Source organism: Triticum aestivum, chromosome 4A (genome assembly GCF_018294505.1).
Source record: "Triticum aestivum cultivar Chinese Spring chromosome 4A, IWGSC CS RefSeq v2.1, whole genome shotgun sequence".
In the NCBI taxonomy this organism is placed as follows: Eukaryota; Viridiplantae; Streptophyta; class Magnoliopsida; order Poales; family Poaceae; genus Triticum; species Triticum aestivum.
The window spans coordinates 255303166-255317400 of record NC_057803.1 but is presented as its reverse complement, the minus strand read 5'-3'; positions in this window follow the sequence as shown (position 1 = coordinate 255317400).

The following is a 14235-nucleotide window of genomic DNA, read 5'->3' as shown; positions in this document are numbered from 1 at the left end:
GCCGCCGCCGCGGTTTTTGTTAGAAAATCGTCGTTTTTTTTGAAACCCTAGATCTGTTTTTTAGATCTGGTTCAGTTTTTTCTGGTTTAGTTATATAGAGGACGTTCGTCCATAAGTTCGTTTTAATGAACGGTTTTTGCCCGTTAGCCGCAGATAGCGAACGTTCGTTCGTTAGTCTGTTCATTAGTTTTTCTTTTTCTCGTATTTTTTGCGATTATTTTCGATCATGATTTCTGATCCGATTTTCTTTTTAGTATAACTTTTTGCTCGTTTATCGGAATCAGGCGATTCAAGCGCCCAGAGTTTCGTCTCGAAGCCCTCTTTCTGTTTAATCAACTTAAACAAGTTTTTGCTACTGTAAAATTTGACTTCAGTGCAGATTAGTAATCGGAGCTTGTTTCTTTCGCAGTTTGAGTTTTGTTGCTTCGTTTGATTTGACTCTTTTTGCAAACCGGAGTTCTTAAGTTGAACTTTCTAGTTAGATCTTCTTATTTGAGTTTTACTCGTGCATCTTTGCTTGATTGCTTATTGTATGCTTGTTGATTGCGATAGAGTGCGAAGCGTGCTACTACGAGTCTCTAGGTTTCACGTATCATCAGCAAGGCAAGTAACACTTTGATCATACCTCTTTACTACCCAGTTTTATTGCATTAGATCAATCCTCAAACACTTGCATGGTTAGGATCTGAATAAATTGTGGGTTGGGAAGTAGATGAGGTAGAACCTATTCACCTGTTTGTTATCAAACCCTGGGAGTTACTTCTACGTTGCTTATATTGCTATGCTATGCTCGTAGACATGGTTTGGGTTTGAGTGTATTCATGACAGATGTGAGTTGTTAATTAATGGTTAACTTAAGGTGGCAACTTTAATATACATCTGGGTGGATTGAGGCACCTGGCGAACCCAGTGATTGCCTGTATTTTTGGAAATCCCGGGGTACCGTGTGATTCTCCTATGGATTGCCACCCAGGCTCAAAGGGATCATAAGATTATTCATACTGGAAACTTCTGTGTGCAGCCACATGCCATTATGGGCTCTGGCATAGTTGAGTAAGTTGTGGGAAACCTTTCCATGATGGGCTAGCAGATGTAGGGGATTGTAGGTGTACATTCCTATCTATCGGTTAAGGGGACCTCTTCAGAAAGACTGTGTCTCAGTCATCCGTTTCTCAAACATTATGTAGTGCGAGAAATCCAACAGAGGAGATCGAGTCTTGTGGGGAAAAGTGCACAAACCTCTGTAGAGTGTACAAACTAATCATGGTTAGCCGTGTCTTCGGTTATGGACATCTTGAGTATCTAGTTCTTGGATTATCATGTGGATCTCATCACTTTTAATATGAATATGTTTGGGATTTTTAACTACTTTTAATTGGGATTGAGATGGGGTTTACCATTCTCAATGTTTTCAACCAACTTTGTAGTTAAATAAAATATATTCCTTTGCAGTAGGGAAAAATTGGCTTTTCGCAAAACATATTAACCATACAGCCTCCACCAGCCATATATGCATGTAGTGGTAGCATTATTCTGTTCATTACTCTCTTGTGTTACATTGACAGCATATTCCATGTGCTGACCCGTTTCGGGCTGCAACGTATCATGTTGCAGACTTTTTAGACGACGAGTAAGGAGCCTTAGGTCGTGGTCTTTCACTCAGTGATGCTGTTGGAGTTGATGGACTCACTTTATCTTCCAAGCCTTCCGTTGTTATCGTATTCGATGGCCTTAAGCCATATTTATTGTAATGAGTTCTCTCTTGAGACATTCGATGTAATAAGTGTGTGATTGCTACTCTATCATAAATCCTCAAGTATTGTTTGTGTCAGCATTACCGATCCAGGGATGAAACTGATGCACAAAGATCAGACTGTTTGAGGTCTGGTCGCTACACTATCACACCTTACTCTTCGTCTGAAAACTCTGCAACATGATATGTTGCAGCCGTGTAGGTCAGCACATGGAAATACTGGCAAGATAACACTATAGAGCAATGAGCAAATAACAGCTATCACTACATGCATATTTGGCTGGTGGAGGCTCTATGGTTATCATTTTCATAAAGCTAATTTTTCCCTACAACAAAGGAATATATTTTATTTAACTACAAAGTTTGATGACATTATTGAGAAGGTACCCCCAACTCAATCCCAAATTAACATTAATAACCCAACAAAATTCATTAAGTAAAGTGATGAGATCAAAACAATGTTTCAAGTACCAGATATTCAAGATGTCCATAACCGGGGACACGGCTAATCATGATTAGTTTGTACACTCTCCAGAGGTTTGCGCACTTTTCCCCACAAGCATCGATCTCCTTCATTGTATTTCTTGCACTACATGATGTTTGAGAAATGGATGACCGAGACACAGTCTTTCCGAAGAGGTCCCCTTAACCGATAGATAGGACGGTACACCTATAATTCCCCTACATCTACTAGCCTATAATGGAAAGGATTCCGACAACTTACTCAACTATACCAGAGCCCATAATGGCATGTGGCTGCACACATAAGTTCCCAGCATGAATAAACGTATGATCCCTTTGAGCCTGGGTGCCATTCCATAGGATGATCACACGAGTACCCCGAGATCTCCTAGGACAACACTGGATTCCCTAGGTTCCCACAACCAATCCACTCAGAGGTGTATTAAAGTAGCCACCTTAAGTTTCCCTTAGTTATAAATAACTCTTAGATCTTTCATGAATCTCACATACCAATGCACATCTACGAGCATAGCAAAGTAGTATAAGCATAACGCAACAATACCCAGGGTTGATACAAGACAATAGGTTCCTACCTCATCAACTACTTCTCGATGCCCACATGTTATCAAATCCTGCTCATGCAATGTTTGAGTGTTGAAACTAATGCATAAAAATTGGGTAAATAAGGGATATGATCAAAGTGTTACTTGCCTTGCTGATGATCAAAAAACCCAAGAGATTCGTAGTAGCAAGCCTCGCACTCCGAAAACTTTATCGTGAACAAACAATAGCATATATAAGCACTCAAGAATAAGATGCAAAGGTAAAACCAAAAAAATATCTAAACAGAAAGTTCATGTGAAGAGCTTTGATTTGCAAAAAGAATCACTCGAATCGGAGATATGAAACTTAAACTATGATAAAAACAATTTCAAATTCAAATATGCTCGAATCCAAATTTGAAGTTTTCAAAATCATGTTCAAGTTGCTTATCTGGACAGAGGGGAACAAGACGAAGGTTTTGGCATTGGCTTCACTGGATTTTGGTAAACGAGCAAAAAGTAGTGAGGGTTTGAAGATTAGGGACTAATTTGTAAGTGAAATATTTGCGGATAGGTCCCTCACCGAGAATTAAACTAAAAAGAAAAATCTAACGAACGAACGGTCGCTAACAGAAACTAACGAAAGAATTCGCTCGTTAACAGAACAAATCGGGTGAACGTTCACTAAATAACTTAACCTAAAAAAATAAATCGATCTAAAATAAAACCGAACTAAAATAAAAAAACTGGGCGGGTTTTAGCGGTTTTATACCGGTTCGAGGAAAAAGACCGGCGGCGGCGGCTACTCCAGCGAGATGGCGCGGCAGCAGGCTCCAGTGAGGCGGCACGGGGCGGCAGCAGCGGCGGCGAGCGGCGGCACGGTGCAGGGCGGCTCTGGCGGCGGCGAATTGGGAGGAGAGAGGGGGTCGGCGGCTATTTAAAGGCCCGGGCGGTCTTGCCTTATGCGAGGGGGCGGCGGCTTGCCGTGGCCGGCTCAGACTCTAGCCGGAGTTTGGCGTGAGCACGGCGAGGGGAAGGGCGGCGGTGCGAGCGGGCCGGCTGGGCTTCGGCCCAGTCGGTCCAAAGAGTTTTTTAATATAATGTCGCCGTAGAGAAAAATTCAAAATAAAATAAAAATCCTAAAATTCCAAAAATAATTTTATGGTCCTCTCCTAATATTTAGGACTACGTGAACATTTTTCTGGGCTAAAATGCAATTTTTCCCAAAATTAACCGAATAAAAATCTCAAATATAAATATATTTTTATTCAAAAGTAAATTTTCATTATTTCCTCTATTTTTAAGAAGTCATATTATCCTCTCTCATTATTTGTATTTATTTGGAAATAATTGGAAAAATAATTTCAAATAAAATCACTTTGATCCAAATTACCAACGTTGAAAATTCAAAAATGGAATTTTATGAAAACCTCCAACTCTCTCAAATGGTCCTTGAGTTGCTTAAGGTTTCTAGGATCAAAATGTCCAAATAAACCAAACTCAAAATGCCCAAAATATGGATGCATATGATGACCTAATGATTAACATCTAAATCAAAAATTGGGATGTTACAAACCAACCCCCTTAAGATGAATCTCGCCCTCGAGATTCGGGTTGGCTAGCAAAAAGGTGTGGGTGATCTTTCCGTAGGTCTTCTTCTCACTCCCAGTTGGCTTCTTCCTCAGTATGGTGGCTCCACTGAACTTTGCAAAACTTGATGACCTTGCTACGTGTAACTCGGTTGGCAAACTCGAGAATCTTGACGGGTTTCTCCTCGTAGGTTAGGTCACTCTCCAACTGAATTGCTTCCAGGGGCACTGTATCTCTCAGAGGGATATCGGCCATCTTATCATGGCACTTCTTCAACTGGGAAACGTGAAACACATCATGAACTCTTGAAAATCCTTCGAGTAACTCCAATTTGTAGGCAACTTCTCCCATACGTTCCAAAACTCGGTACGGTCGTACAAATCTTGGGGCTAATTTCCCTTGACTCCAAATCGTTTAACTCCTCGAACCGGCGACACACGGAGATATGCTCTGTCTCTGACTTCATAGGCTACCTCCTTGCGTTTAGTGTCAGCATAACTCTTCTGCTCGGACTGAGCTACCTTCAGTCTATCACGAATCAACTTAACCTTCTCTTCAGACTCTCTGATTAAATCCAGTCCAAACAATTGTCGATCTCCAACTTCATCCCACATCAATGGTGTCCTGCACCTCCTTCCATACAGAGCTTCGAAAGGGGCCATCTTCAAACTGGCTTCGTAGCTGTTGTTATATGAGAACTCTGCGTAAGGCAAAATATCATCCCAACTAGATCCATAATCTAGTGCACAAGCTCTCAACATGTCCTCCAGAATCTGATTGACTCTCTCGGCCTGTCCATCTGTCTGTCGATGAAAGGCTATACTGAACTCTAGCCTGCTACCCAAAGTCTGGTGTAATTGATTCCAAAACATCGAGGTAAACTGCGTTCCTCTATCTGATATGATGGTCCTCGGAACTCCATGCCGACATACAATCCTGGTCATAGATATCTTGGCCAACTTCCCGCTCGTATAAGTGGTTTTCACGGGGATAAAGTGAGCCACTTTGGTTAAGCGATCAACTACTACCCAGATGGAATCATAACCTGGTCGTGTCCTGGGTAATCTGGTGATGAAATCCATGCCAAGCTTATCCCACTTCCATTCGGGTATCGGCAAAGGCTGAAGCAATCCTACTGGCTTCTGATTCTCTGCCTTAACCCTCTGATATACGTCACATACGGCTACATACTCAGCAATATCCTTCTTCATTCATGTCCACCAAAAATGCTCCTTCAAATCCAAATACATCTTGGTGTTTCCAGGGTGAATCGAGTATGGCGAGTCATGAGCCTTCTGAAGTACTAACTTCCTGATTTCTGGGTCATTGGGCACATAAATACAATCCTCAAACCATAAAGTTTTGTGCTTATCCTCATGAAAACCTTTGACCTTTCCTTTAGTCATCCTTTCCTTGATCTCCGCAATCTCCTTATCAGTTTTCGGGGCTTCTGGAATCTTTCCCAACAATGTGGACTGAACTTCCAATGCTGCAACAAAACCTCTCAGAACTATCTCCATTCGAAGTTCCGTGAGATCTTCGGCTAACTCCTGAGGTAATCCTCTAGTTATGAGGGTGTTAGCATAACTCTTGCGGCTCAACGCGTCTGCTACAACATTGGCCTTTCCTGGATGATAATGCAGCTTCATATCATAATCCTTTATAAGCTCCAACCATCTCCTTTGCCTGAGATTCAACTCCTTCTGCGTGAAGATGTACTTCAAACTCTTATGATCTGTGTATACATCACAACGATTTCCAATAAGAAAATGTCTCCGGGTCTTGAGCGCATGCACTACAGCTGCTAACTCCAAATCATGCATGGCATAATTCAACTCATGAGGTCGAAGCTGACGTGAGGCATATGCAACAACTCTTTTGTCTTGCATAAGTACACCTCCAAGTCCCTGGCGAGAAGCGTCGCAATAAACTTGGAAAATCCTTGCGTATATCTAGAAGAATTAGCACTGGGGCTGTAGCTAAACATTTCTTCAACTCCTGAAAACTGACCTCACATTCTTCGGTCCATTTGAACTCAGTGTCCTTCTTCAATAACTCCGTCACGGGATTCGCAATCTTGGAAAAATTCTCATGAATCTCCGGTAATATCCTGCTAGTCCAAGGAAACCGCGTATCTCTCCTACTGACGTGGGTGCCAACCACTGAGTGATGGAGTGAACCATGGAAGGGTCTACAGCTATACCTTCCCCAGATATAACATGTTCGAGAAATCCAACTTCTTTCAACCAAAATTCACATTTTCTAAACTTGGCATATTAGCTGATGTTCCCTGAGCTTCTTGAGAACCAAGCGCAAATGTTCCTTCTGTTCTTCTTCATTATTCGAGTATACCAATATATCATCAATGAACACCACAACAAACTTATCCAAGAACTCCATGAACACCTTATTCATCATACTCATAAAGTAGGCAGGGGAATTTGTCAAACCAAAAGACATGACAGTGTACTCATATAGCCCGTACCTTGTGGTAAAAGTTGTCTTAGGTATATCCTGTTCTCGAATCTTCAGCTGATGGTATCCTGATCGAAGATCGAACTTGGAGAATACTTTGGCTCCCTATAGCTGGTCAAACAAATCATTGATCATCGATAGTTGGTATTTGTTCTTGATTGTCACCTCATTTAGTGCACGATAATCCACAACCATTCCCAAAGATCCATCCTTCTTCTCAACTAAGAGCACTGGGCTCCTCATGGTGATGAGCTTGGTCGAATATAATCTTTCTCCAATAACTCCTTAATCTGCTTCTTAATTTCCTCCAGATCATTTGCGGGCATCCGATTCGGTCTCTAAGATATTGGTCCGGTGCCTGGTAATAGCTTTATCAAAAATTCTATATCTCAATCTGGTGGCATGCCTGGTAGTTCCTCCGGGAAGACGTTGGGATAATCGTTACAACTGGCACTTTCTCCTGAACAACTCCCGAAAGTGAATTTACTTGAGTCCTCCTTGGCGCATGCCTAGACACATACTTGATCCTTTTACCTTCTGGGGTGGTGAGGAGAATTGACTTACTAACACAATCGATATTTCCTCCGTACATCGATAGCCAGTCCATGCCTAGTATCACATCATCCTTGTGACTCCAAAATTATTAGGTCTGAGGGGAAAACATGCCTACCTATGGTCAATTGAAACTGAAAACATCCTCTGCTAGCCATATACTCCGCTCCAGGTGAGCTTACTAACATAGGTGTCTTTAGGGCTACGGTGGGCAACATAAACTTATCCACAAGTCCCCTTGATATGTATGAATGCGATGCACCAGTGTCAAAATGGACAATAGCTGTAAATGACTTAATCAAAAACTTACCAATAACTGCATCGGGTTGCTCTTCAACTTCCTCCACATCGACGTGCTTCATCTGCCCTCTGGTGAAAGGTTGGGCTTCTTTCCAGAGCTTCCATTTCCGTTACCATTCTTTACCTCACAATCATTGGTGTAGTGTCCAGTCTTCCCGCACTTGAAACAGGTAACATGGCTCAGATCCTTCTTGGTGGGTGTTGCTGGGTTGGAACAGCTCTCACTGCTGTTTCCTCCATTCCCATTTCCATTCTTAGGGCCACTGTGGTTGTCTGAACTTCCTCCATTATGAGAATGGCCTCCATGGTTATGATGGATATGTCCTCCCGAGTTTGGGGGTGAAACGAGGCTTCTGCTGACCTCCAGAGTTGTACTTCCCCTATCCATACTTTCGTTTGCGGTTCTCTATCTTTTGTTGCTTGCCTTCAATCATGATAGCGATGTCTACCAGCTCCTGATAGTTGGTGAATGTTGCCACCATCAACTGCATACTCATCTCATCATTCAGCCCCTCCGTAAACTTCTCCTGCTTCACGGCAGCTGTGGCCACATCATCTAGGGTGTAGCAAGCTAACTTTCTAAACTCATCCATGTACTAAGCCACAGTACTATTCCCATGGCGTAACTTGCAGAACTCACGCTTCTTCATACTCATAGCTCCAACTGAGACATGTGCAGTGCAGAAGGCCTACTGAAATTAATCCCAAGTAACATTGGCCACGAGGAAAGTGGCAGTGTAGTTCTCCCACCATGAGGTCGCGGGTCCATAGAGTTGATGTGCACCAAAGCGCACCTTCTTAGCATCTGTGCAACCTGCGGTGTTCAGCTTCCTTCCAATCTTGCGGAGCCAATCATTAGCAACAATGAGCTCGGTGCTACTAGAGAACACCGGCGGATTCAACCTTAGAAAGTGGGCTAAGTTGTCGACTGGAGGTGGTGGCGATGGATTGTTGTTGTTCTTCTTTTTGTTGCCTTGGTTCTGGACTAGCAACTGCATCAAGTCATTCTGCTGTTGGATCAACTGAGTGAGCTACAGTGGAAAGGCGAACGCGGAGTCACGTCTCAGAGGCATCTAATAGGTTTAGAGGCGTGAGAACAAAATAGAGTGAGGTCTAAAGAGATATTTCACTACCCATATGCACATGAGACAAGCACATTCATTTCACACCACTCAATTCAAACAAGATTCATACAATCAATCTAAGCTACCGTTATAAAATCTCACGGACTATTACTATGTACATGGAAGGTTCTCTAATGGTAATATGGTGGTCGACTAGAAATTTTGATCGGTGGAAGACTCAATATCTGCTCCAGCTTCGTCTTCATAATCATCATCGCTGTCAGGGTTGGAGTCTGTGTCATCTAGTATGATGTAATCCTCTGAACAAACGTCCACTCCATGTTCGAGATCCCCCATGAATATCCCTAGCTTCTTCTTAAGGTCTTCATTCTTCTCTAGTAGTACAAAAATTTCCTCTTCATATCCATCGTGTGTTGACTTGAGTTCTTCCTCGAGCTCCATGTTCTGGGTCATCACCTTATTCGTGTCTATCATGTTGTCTCACATCTGGTTCTCGTAGCGTTGAATGTGCTGGTTCAACTCCTGTATGTAGGTTGCAATGGATTTATCCTTCCTGGTGCAAATCATCTCCCATTGCTCATCTCGGCATCCACATATATGGTATGTGGTGTCCTTAAGATCCTTGTCGTACACTTCGCCTATGCATCCAATAGCGATGTGGGCGGCCATGCTCTTTCCTAGACTCCAGGTTGGTGAACCAAAGGAAAACACGATGGGCTCGGTAACTGGCGCGAACGTCCTTCCTGGAACACGAACTTGAATTGTCCAGTGCTCCTCTTCTGGTAAAGTGGCGGTGAAGATTCCGATGATGCTGGGTATGTCGATGTTCAGGTACCTAGTGACTTCCTTGAAGTGTCGTCCGAAAGGTGTGTCATCATCCGTTTGAGTGAACTTGTTCCTTGGGTACGCCATCAATAGATTAGAAATGGAGAAGAGTTAGAAATGAGTAGAGAAGAGTATCTTGTGGCTTTTCCTAGTGGTTCCGTCCTACAGTCAGTGTGTGCTCTGATACCATCTTGTAGCAACCCGATCCCAATGGACCGTAGTCTCTGTGCTTAAGTGTCATCCTTGGATCGGTATTGCTAACACACACAGTACTCAAGGATTTATTGCAGAGTTCAATCACACTTATTACAATTAGTGTCTCAATAGAGTAATGATTACAATAACATGGCTGAAGGCCATCTAAATAAGATAACTGCGGAAGCTTCGAAGATAATTGAGTCCATCCAACTCCATGGCAAAACTGAGTGCATGACAACGACCTATCGCACCTTACTCTTCGTCTGAAAACTCTGCAACATGATACATTGCAGCCATGTAGGTCAGCACATGGAATATGCTGGCAAGATAACACTATAGAGCAATGAGCAAATAACAGCTATCACTACATGCTTATTTGGCTGGTGGAGGCTCTATGGTTATTATTTGCATAAAGCTAATTTTTCCCTACAACAAAGGAATATATTTTATTTAACTACAAATTTTGATGACATTATTGAGAAGGTACCCCCAACTCAATCCCAAATTAACATTAATAACCCAACAAAATTCATTAAGTAAAGTGATGAGAACAAAACAACAATTCAAGTACCAGATACTCAAGATGTCCATAACCGGGGACACGACTAATCATGATTAGTTTTTACACTCTACAGAGGTTTGCGCACTTTTCCCCACAAGACTTGATCTCCTCCATTGTATTTCTCGCACTGCATGATGTTTGAGAAACGGATGACCGACACAGTCTTTCTGAAGAGGTCCCCTTAACCGATAGATAGGCCGGTACACCTATAATTCCGCTACATCTACTAGCCCATCATGGAAAGGATTCCCACCACTTACTCAACTATGCCAGAGCCCATAATGGCATGTGGCTGCACACGGAAGTTTCTAGCATGAATAAACTTATGATCCCTTTGAGCCTGGGTGGCATTCCATAGGATGATCACATGGGTACCCCGGGATCCCCTAGGACAACACTGGATTCCCTAGATGCCCACAACCAATCCAGCCAAAGGTGTATTAAACTAGCCACCTTAAGTTTCCCTTAGTTATAAATAACTCTCACATCTTTCATGAATTTCACATACCAATCCACGTCTACGAGCATAGCAAAGTAGTATAAGCATAACGCAACAATAGTCAGGGTTGATAAAAGACAATAGGTTCCTACCTCATCAATTACTTCCCGATGCCCACATGTTATCAAATCCTATTCATGCAATGTTTGAGGGTTGAAACTAATGCATAAAAACTGGGAAAATAGGGATATGATCAAAGTGTTACTTTCCTTGCCGACGATCGAAAAACCCTAGAGATTCGTAGTAGCAAGCCTCGCACTCCGGAAACTCTATCGTGAACAAACAATAGCATACATAAGAACTCAAGCATAAGATGCAGAGGTAAAACCAAAAGAAAAGATCTAAATAGAAAGTTCAAGTGAAGAGCTTCGATTTGCAAAAAGAATCACTCGAATCGGATATATGAAACTCAAACTACGATCAAAAGAAGTTCAAATTTAAATCTGCTTGAAACCAAATTTTAAATTTTCGAAATCATGTTCAAGTTGTTTATCTGGAAAAAGGGGAACAAGAAGAAGGTTTTGGCGTTGGTTTCACTGGATTTGGATAAATGAGGAAAAAGTAGTGATGGTATGAAGATGAGGGACTAATCTGTAAGAGAAATATTTGCGGATAGGTCCCTAGCCGAAAATTAAACTAAAAAGAAAAATCTAACGAACAAATGTTCGCTAACAGAAACTAACAATAACAGAAACTAACAAACCAATTCGCTCGTTAACAGAACAAATCGGGTGAACGTTCACCAAATAACTAAACCTAAAAAATAAAATGATCTAAAATAAAACCAAACTAAAATAAAAAAAACCGGGCGAGGTGGCTACTCCGGCGAGGTGGCTACTCCGGCGAGGTGGCGCGACAGCGGGCACCAGCGAGGTGGCGCGGCTGCAGCGGTGGCGGGCGGCGCCAGCGGCTGCAGGAGCGGCGACGAGCGGCGGCGTGGTGCGGGGTGGCTCGGGCGACGGCGACGTGGGAGGAGAGAGGGGGTCAGAGGCTATTTAAAGGCCCTGGGCGGTCCTACCTTGGGCGAGGGGGCGGTGGCTTGCTGTGGCAGGCTCGGACTCCGGCCGGAGTCCGGCATGACCATGGCGCGGGGAAGGGTGGCGGCGCAAGCGGGCCGTCTGGCTTCGGCCCAGTCGATCCGAAGAGTTTTTTTTAAATAATTTCACCGCAGAGAAAAACCCAAAATAAAATAAAAATCCTAAAATTCCAAAAATAATTTTCACGGTCCTCTCCTAATATTTAGGACTATGTGCAAATTTTTCTAGGCTAAAATGCAATTTTTCCCAAATTTAACCGAATAAAAATCTCAATTAAAATTCAAATAAAAATATATTTTTATTCAAAATTAAATTTCCATTATGTCCTCTGTTTTGAAGAAGACATATTACCGTCTCTCATTATTTTTATTTATTTGGAAATAATTGGAAAAATAATTTCAAATAAAATCACTTTGATCGAAATTACCAACTTTGAAAATTCAAAAATGGAATTTTATGAAAACCTCCAACTCTCTCAAATGGTCCTTGAGTTGCTTAAGGTTTCTAGGATCAAAATCTCAAAATAAAACAAATTCAAAATGCTCAAAATATGGATGCATATGACGACCTAATGATTAACATCCAAATCAAAAATTGGGATGTTACATCCCCATGGACCTACCATCATCTCACCAAGTGCCAAGAGGACCTATGACACGAGCTAGAGCTAGAGCTCTCGAGACCGAGGTGACTTCCTTCCATAGTGATATCACATATGATCCACTCGAGACATGGCTACTACCTAAGTCCGAAATGTTGTGCATGATTAGGTACCTAGAGGACTCTCCCGAAGGTGCACGTGAAGACGAACAATGTAACACCCACGATGCGGCTATATCTCCACTACAAAAAAAGACACAACCGTGACATTTTGGGCCGAACGAATTTTTTTCTGTCATACATATGACACTTCTATGACGATAATTGTGACAAAACCCGGTATCATCATAGATGTGGTGGGCTCCTACTTCTGTGACAAAAAATCATGACAGAAAATGGGCTTTTCGTCCTGGGCGGGCCGGAGACGCAGCTGCATGACATTCTTCGGGCCGTCCATGACGGAAAAAACCGTGGTAGAAGCGAGGGGGAGGAAAATTTAGGGGAGTTCCCGGTTACGGTGGGAGGTCGGGGGCCGAGCGATGCGGGTTTCTCTCGTACACGTATGCGCGTGTGTGCGAGGCGTTGGCTATAACTGAACCCGAGCGAGGCATTGGGCTCTAACTGAACCCGAGCAATTGCACTGCAGGCTACGCGTTACTGAACCTGAGCGATCGATCGATGGCTGTTAACTGAACCCGATCGAGCGATTCCTTCGCTACTACTACTAACTGAAGCCGATCGATGCTGCCTCTGGATGAACAGTGAGCGTTGCGGGGGGGTTTGGATGAACAGTTCCCGCTGGGGGTAGATGAACAGGACCCCGTGGTGTTGCCTCTGGATGAACAGGACCCCGATCGATCGAGCCGGTTGGGGCTGGATGAACAGGACCCCGTGGAGGGCTGGATGAACAGGACCACCCCGTGGAGGGCAGGATGAACAGTAGACGGTGGAGGGCAGGATGAACAGTAGCCCATGGAGGGGTGGTTGAACAGGAGCCTGTGGAGAGGGCTTGTTGAATAGTAGCCAATGGAGTAGCGCGCGGTGGAGGCTGGATGAACAGGAGCCCGTGGATGAATAGTCGCAGGTGGAGGCTGGAGGAGGTCGACGGTGGATGAACAGTAGCTCGTGGAGGCTAGAGGGGGTCGACGGTGGAGATGAACAGTATCCCGTGGAGTCCCGTTTTGTGGTACGCCACACCCCTCCCGATGAACAGGACCCCCGTTTCGACCGTCGCGCTCCAACACAAGTCCGTTTTGTCCGTTTTGCGGTACACCACACCCCTCCCGATCAACAGGACCCCAGTTTCGACCATGGGAGGTCCGTTTGCTCCGTTTTGCGGTACGCCAGACCCCTCCCGATGAACAGGATCCCGTTTCGAACGTGGCCGGTCAAACACAAGGCCGTTTCCTCCGTTCTGCGGTACGCCAGGCCTCGTTTCCATCGCCTGTTCCGTCCAAGCCCTCCCGATGAACACGGCACATTCTGTTGCCTCCCCATGAACACGACGACGACGTTGTTTCTCCGTTCCGACCCAGCAATGTACACGAGCCCTGGCCATACGTATGCGCGAGTAGGCGTTCGAGACCCCGCCCGTATGTACACATACGTGGCCGTATTTTCTTTCTTGCACTCTGGCTGCCGTACGTACGTGTACATGCTACGTGCGCGCCTCTACTACGACATGTGCGCGCCTCGACATCGACTAGTATGTACATACACGTTTGCGACCAGAATGACAATGCTACGTATGCTTCG